Genomic DNA, 6,259 nt, shown 5'->3' with positions numbered 1-6,259 from the left:
TTGAACTAATAGGGTTTAGACAAGTTATCATGTCTGCATCTTGTATTATCAATAACTACTACAAAGACAACAATATGCAATGTATTAATTACTGTAACTTTCCTACTATCCTGTTCTGAAACTGTCTCATTGCTATTTCTTTTTCAATAAAATTAATACCTCCAAAAAAAAAAAAAGGTTATAAGGCAAAACATACTGAGTGTTTTCCTAGGAACTTTAGGGGAAGTGTAAAGAAGAAGTGGACTTTTCATTCATAAATCAAGAGGTTAGGGGTGCTTGAAGCTTCAAGTTTGCCCCAGACCTTAACTTAGCCATATCTGTGCTTTCAAGTATAATCTCTGCATTAAAAGATACTTTATGTTCTCATCAAAGTTTGAGCTAGACTCTCAGGATTTTGTGATGTTCTACTTCATTCGCAGCTGTACAAATCATAGGAATGACTCAGATAGTTCAGAAAATGTCCACTTCTTACAATCTGATATTTAGGGCAACTCACTCTTGACTCCTTCTGTCTCTCAGATAGAAGCTTTCTTTCCCCCAATAAATATATTCTGCCCTTCATCGCCATTGTTTCTAAAATTCGTTCTTCAATTTTAGAGAACATGAACTATTACTGGACATCTAGCAGGTTGGGAGTTTCTTTCCCCTATACCATATAGAGGTCTTCCACCAAGATCAAGGGACAGAGACATGGCAACCCAAAGTTGAAGTCTCTTACTCCTGCAGAATGTGTTCTTAAGCACTGGAAGACATTTGGCCCTTAAAAGTAGGAAAAAAAAAAGGCATTTGATATTTTTTTGCACATGCATGTGGCCTGCCTACCCTCTAGAGCCAAAATGTTCATAATGGGAAGTATTAATTGTGATGTTTTTTACAATTAAAATCATACTGTAAAAAGAGGAGAAATGGTCATAATTGCCTTATGTTTAAACTAGAACTAGTAAAATTTTCAGATGGTGCTGACATGTACATTGATTTCTTTAGAAATTTACTCAGACCTATAAGCTAGGCTGGAGAGATATATTATTAATCTTAAATCCAACATTGACTTCTGAGGAAAGAAAAGCAGCTTTACAAGCTGCTGTTGCAATTAGGGATGAGTATCATATTGTTAATTTTAAATAATCAGAAGCTAGACAAGAATCGGAACAACCAGTTCCCACTGGAGCCCAAGCAGTCTACTCAAGACCTTGCTGGCCTAATAGCCAGATAGGAGATTAGAATAGAAGACATTTTCAAGTTTGCGTTCTTGGAGGTCTAAGAAGGCAAAAAAGCAAGGCCTCATGTTATTTTAAATTTTCATGTCTTTTTCAGGAGGAAGATGAAAACCCTTCTGCCTCCTTAGATCATTTACTAGCAGCCCTGGTAAAGTATATGTCCATAGCTCCTGATTCAATAGAAGGACAAATTTTGCATAAAGACCTGTTTATTATACAACAGCCCCAGATATCAGAAAAAAGGCTACAGAAAATAATTTCCTCTAGATAGTTCACTTGATGCTTCAATAAACACTGCCTCCTTGGTGTTTTATCATCAAGACAGGGAGAAAGCTAAGGAGAGAAAACAGAGATCACGAAAAGTGGCTGCTTTTGTTGTGGCCTTAAAAATAACAGCAGAGCTTAAGTCTGACTCTTGGGGCTTTGAGAAGAGCTCAGTGACTAGGCTCAACTGCTATTACTGTGGAAAGCCAGGGCCCCTGAAGAGAGGTTTCCTTAAGATGCACCCCAGGCCATACCCTCACTGAGAAGGCTATCTGGAAGTGAGATTGCACTCTGAGGCAGAGGCTCCAGAGCTGAGGTGATCTAGCAAGACAAAAGGGCCTCAGGGCACTCTTCCTTCTTCCTGTGGCCAGACTGTCATCTCTACCTGTCACCTCCCTGGAGGATCCCTGAGTAATCATGACTATAGAGAAAAAAAAATAAGTGTATTGCTGGACATTGGCACAGGTTTCTTTTCTTTCTTCCCTTCTCCAGCTCTTGCCTTCCTTTTAGGCCTCAGTAAAAATGGTCACCATAAAAATGTCTCACTTAAAGCTATAACTGAGATATATATATATACTGCCAACTAATCAAAATACTTCTGAGACATTTTTACAAATACAATAGATATTGTTGTTAACATACAAAATCTTACAGAGGTTTTCATTGGTTGAAATAATGTGTTGTTACAATCTTGTTCTCATGAGTCATAAAAATTTAGAGATAATTATAGTGAAAGATAGAGGGACTTATGACAAAATGTCAGTAAAAGGGTCTAAGGTCCAGTGGGTTACAATTTTCTATCCCTTGAAAACAGTTTCTCAACTTACTTGTCTGCTCTAATGTTCATGCTTTGCTTTGCATGCTTTGATTTCTTGGGAAATTTGCTCTTGCCTAGAGGATGACAGACTCTAGGTACTCAGGCAGATAAGACCAGTTACAAATATACTAGATTTCTTTAACTGCGATTCTTCCAGAGAGAGGATTATATAACATATATGGAGGCTCTAACTATTTTCAGCAGGCCTTAAATGACATTGCAGCTGGTCTGTCTCTTCTAAAAAGTAAATAAATAAATACAGTTAATTAAATTAATTAAATGATGGCATTAGACATTCTAACAGCAGCACAGGAGATATTTGTGCAGTTGTAAAAACTGAATGTTGTGTGTACATTCCTGATGTTTCTGCTAATATCTTAATAACTGTTTAAGATATTAGATGATAAATCAATGACATGTCAAACTGAACTTTCCTGGATGTTATCCTTATTCTCTAAGTGCCTACTAGCTCCTCTTTGTGGAAATCTTTTTTAACTGTATTCATAATTGTCCTGTTGATCTTATTTGGCCCATATATATTTAATTGTTTTTTGATTTTATCTTCTCCAGACTTACATCTATTTAGATAACTCAAGCTGTACACCTCCCCAAGATGCAACTTTCTGGTGTCTATCAAGCGCCATTAGATAGCCCCTCTGCAGAGTATCTCTGACTGCCAGTCAACAACTACAACTCCCTTCAGCCTGAAGAAGCCACATGGGTCATTGCCCATTACTTCTTCATGGCAGTTTGGAGTACTTCTTCAGAGGGAGGGAATATTATAGGCAGCTAAGTTAGATAAAAATGTTTTAAGCAGTCATAGAGGGCTAGACCCTCCAAGGAGGTAGTGCAGAAGATGAGATACCTTACAATTTGCAGAGAGACAGGCACCTCTGTTGTTGGGCAGGCCTCAAGACAAAAAACAAAACAAACACACCTACGTAACTTCCTAAGGATAAATATCAGGGAACGATATTCTAAATAGGTATCATCATCTTGAGGAAGCCAGGAAGATCCGTTAACCCGACCCTTCAGGAAGAGCCCCTGTTCTGTTTCATGCTCACTTACTACATGACTTTCTTCTCCATTTGATCCTGATTTAATCAATTTTGCCTAAGTAATTATACTCAAAATCTTATTTTTTTGACCTCAATTTTGTCCTACCTCATACTCACCTTGTGATCTTGCATTTTTCCCCATATTGGATTTGCTTCACCTTGTGGATTCACTCTATAAAGATCCCTAAAAAAGGCAGATCCCTATAAAAATCCCTAGAAAAGGCAGGGTCCCCAATTGGGATCCCTTCTCTCTCTCTCGGAACAGAATCTTTCTTTCCCCCCAAAAGTACATTCCAGTCTTTAAAAAAAAATCTGATATTTAGTAAGCTCTTACTACATACCAAGCACTAGGCTACACTCCATATCAATTATCATTTATTATTCACAACGTCCCTATGAAAGATGTACAGTTCATTCCTGATTTTACTATGTGGAAAGTAGAGAACTTAAGAGGCCACCCCAAAGTCCTCCAGCTATCAAGTGGCAGCAGCCAGTGAGAATCAGTGTCCCTGTTACAAAGCCCTAGTTCCACAGCCATGCTCCTCTGCTTCCCTACAAATCTACTGTGTTGAATGGAAATGAAGTTGGAAATAATCTGCTCCAATCCCATTCTTTTAAAGATGAATAAACTGAAGCCCTCAAAAGAACACTGATTCTCTCACAGGTGAGTGATCCTCTTGAAAAGAATAGGGATATTATTTTGGCAGTTCCTTATTAAAATTTTAAAAATACACATAGTATAAGATTAACAATTCTTTTGGGTGTATGTCCAGAAAAGGAATTGCTTGGTCGTCTGGTGTTGTCACTTGCGTCTTAAATGTTTCCCATTGGATTACATTCAGTGATAACTCCATTCACAAGCTTAAATCTTTTAAAGATTCTGGTTGTGAGCCCAATTGGACAAGAGCCAAATCAAATTCAATGGTTAGGTTCAATGATGATGTTATGGGGAAATTTGATTTGCTTCTTGTCCAATTCAGCTTGCAACAGGATTTGTGGAAAGAATTAAATTTGTGAACCGAGGTACCAGTTGATGCCAGTTGGTACCAGTTGATATTCATCCACTGATGGATATGTAGGTTAATTCCACATCTTATCTATTTAGCTCCACTAAAGCTCTGGAAGTGGAGCTTGGTGGCCAGGTGTTGGTGTGTCCTTGGCGAGGACCCTTGCTCTCTCCTTGCTTCAGGGAAGCTACAAGATGGGATGACCTCCTCCAGTGTACTCTGCTCCTGAGCAACGCACCATGACATGACCATAAGCCAAAGCACCTGGGCCAAGAGGCCATGGACTGTGCCCTCTGAAACTGTGAGGCAACACAAACCTTTCTTCTTGAACATGTGTATCTTAGGTATTTTGTCACAGTGACAGAAAGATATCATGTGTGACAATTCTATTTTTAACTCTTGGAAGAACTGTTTTACTGTTCTTACTGTCATACTGTTTTCCACAGCAGTGCGACTGTACCATTTTACATTTACACCAACAGTGCACAAAGAGTTTGTGTGGAGCCAAAGCTCTGTGGATACTGAGGGATAACTGTATATTACTGTGTAAGCAACACATTTTTTTAGCCATTCATCCACTGATGGATATTTAGGTTAATTCCACATCTTATCTATTGCAAATAATTCTGCAGTGACGTGAGATTGTTAAAGTCCCTTCAACATTGGTTTTGTCATTGAGTTTCAGGAGTTCTTTACAAAGTCCAGATTTTAGTCTCCTATTGGACATATAATTTGCAAATATTTGGCCCTCTTCTATGGGTTGTCTTTTGAGTCTACTAATAAGCTATTTATAATCCATAACTTTTTAATAACATATAAAACAAATTAAAACAAAAGATATTGAAAGCCTAATACAACCAAATACTACTAAAGATAAAGGTTACTTTTTAGTTTTATACATTGATGATGGGCTATAAAACAATGAAAGTGCTCTGAAAAACTGTCAGTTTCTAAGATATGTAAACATTAAAGGTATTCCATACCAGAGAAATCTCATTTTTTCTGGATGGAATGAAAACACATATGCACAAAAAATATCATTTTCATAGCAGTTTTAGACAGAAACAGGACGTAGTAAAGTATTTATCAAATAAAATGAAAAAATTCTCGTAACACGTAAGCTGGGCTATATAAAAGTCAACTGCTATTTTGATACAAACAATAATGTGAATGAATCACATAGCTATGGTGAGTGAAGTATTCCAGATACATCGGCACATACATTATATGACCACATTCATATAAAACAGGAAAACATGCCAAAAAACATGCCACAATCTCCACCTTCTAAAGTAACAAAAGTTAGAGCCTTGGTGTGGGTACTGAGTAGGTTGAAGCAGGAGATACTATTCCAGGGTAATGGAAACGCTGTCTATCCTGATTTGGATGATTGTACACAGGTACATAGCTATGGAAAAACCCTCTGAGTTTAATGCTTAACATGTATTCATTTTATTCATATAATTTCTAATTAATAAAGTGATGTCATCATGAAAAACCTTTTGTTTTTAGTTTTCACTTATTTTTATTGGTGTTTTAAGATTTTTTTAGCACACTTTTTCAATATGTGATGATTACATTCATCATGGGCAGCTGGCACATGCACATACCACACCTCGATCCTTTCTCCTTCCCTCTCTCTACCTTCCCCCTTTCTCCATCACTTGAATCTCTTCCCTTTTGCAGAAGATGTCTCATCCTGTTCCTATTATTATCTGCTATTTTGCTCTGTAAATTATTCTTCACATAAGAGAGATCATGCAACCTTCGAGCCCCTGTGTTTGATACATTTCACTTAACTTTATTATTCAAAATGCATCCATTTTCTTACCAATGACTCAAGTTGATCTCACTCTACGGCAGAGTGGTATCCATTGTGTGTGTGTGAATACCACA

This window comes from Octodon degus, unplaced genomic scaffold, assembly GCF_000260255.1.
Source record: "Octodon degus isolate 3935 unplaced genomic scaffold, OctDeg1.0 scaffold00257, whole genome shotgun sequence".
NCBI lineage: Eukaryota > Metazoa > Chordata > Mammalia > Rodentia > Octodontidae > Octodon > Octodon degus.
Note: the sequence above shows the minus strand (reverse complement) of the source record.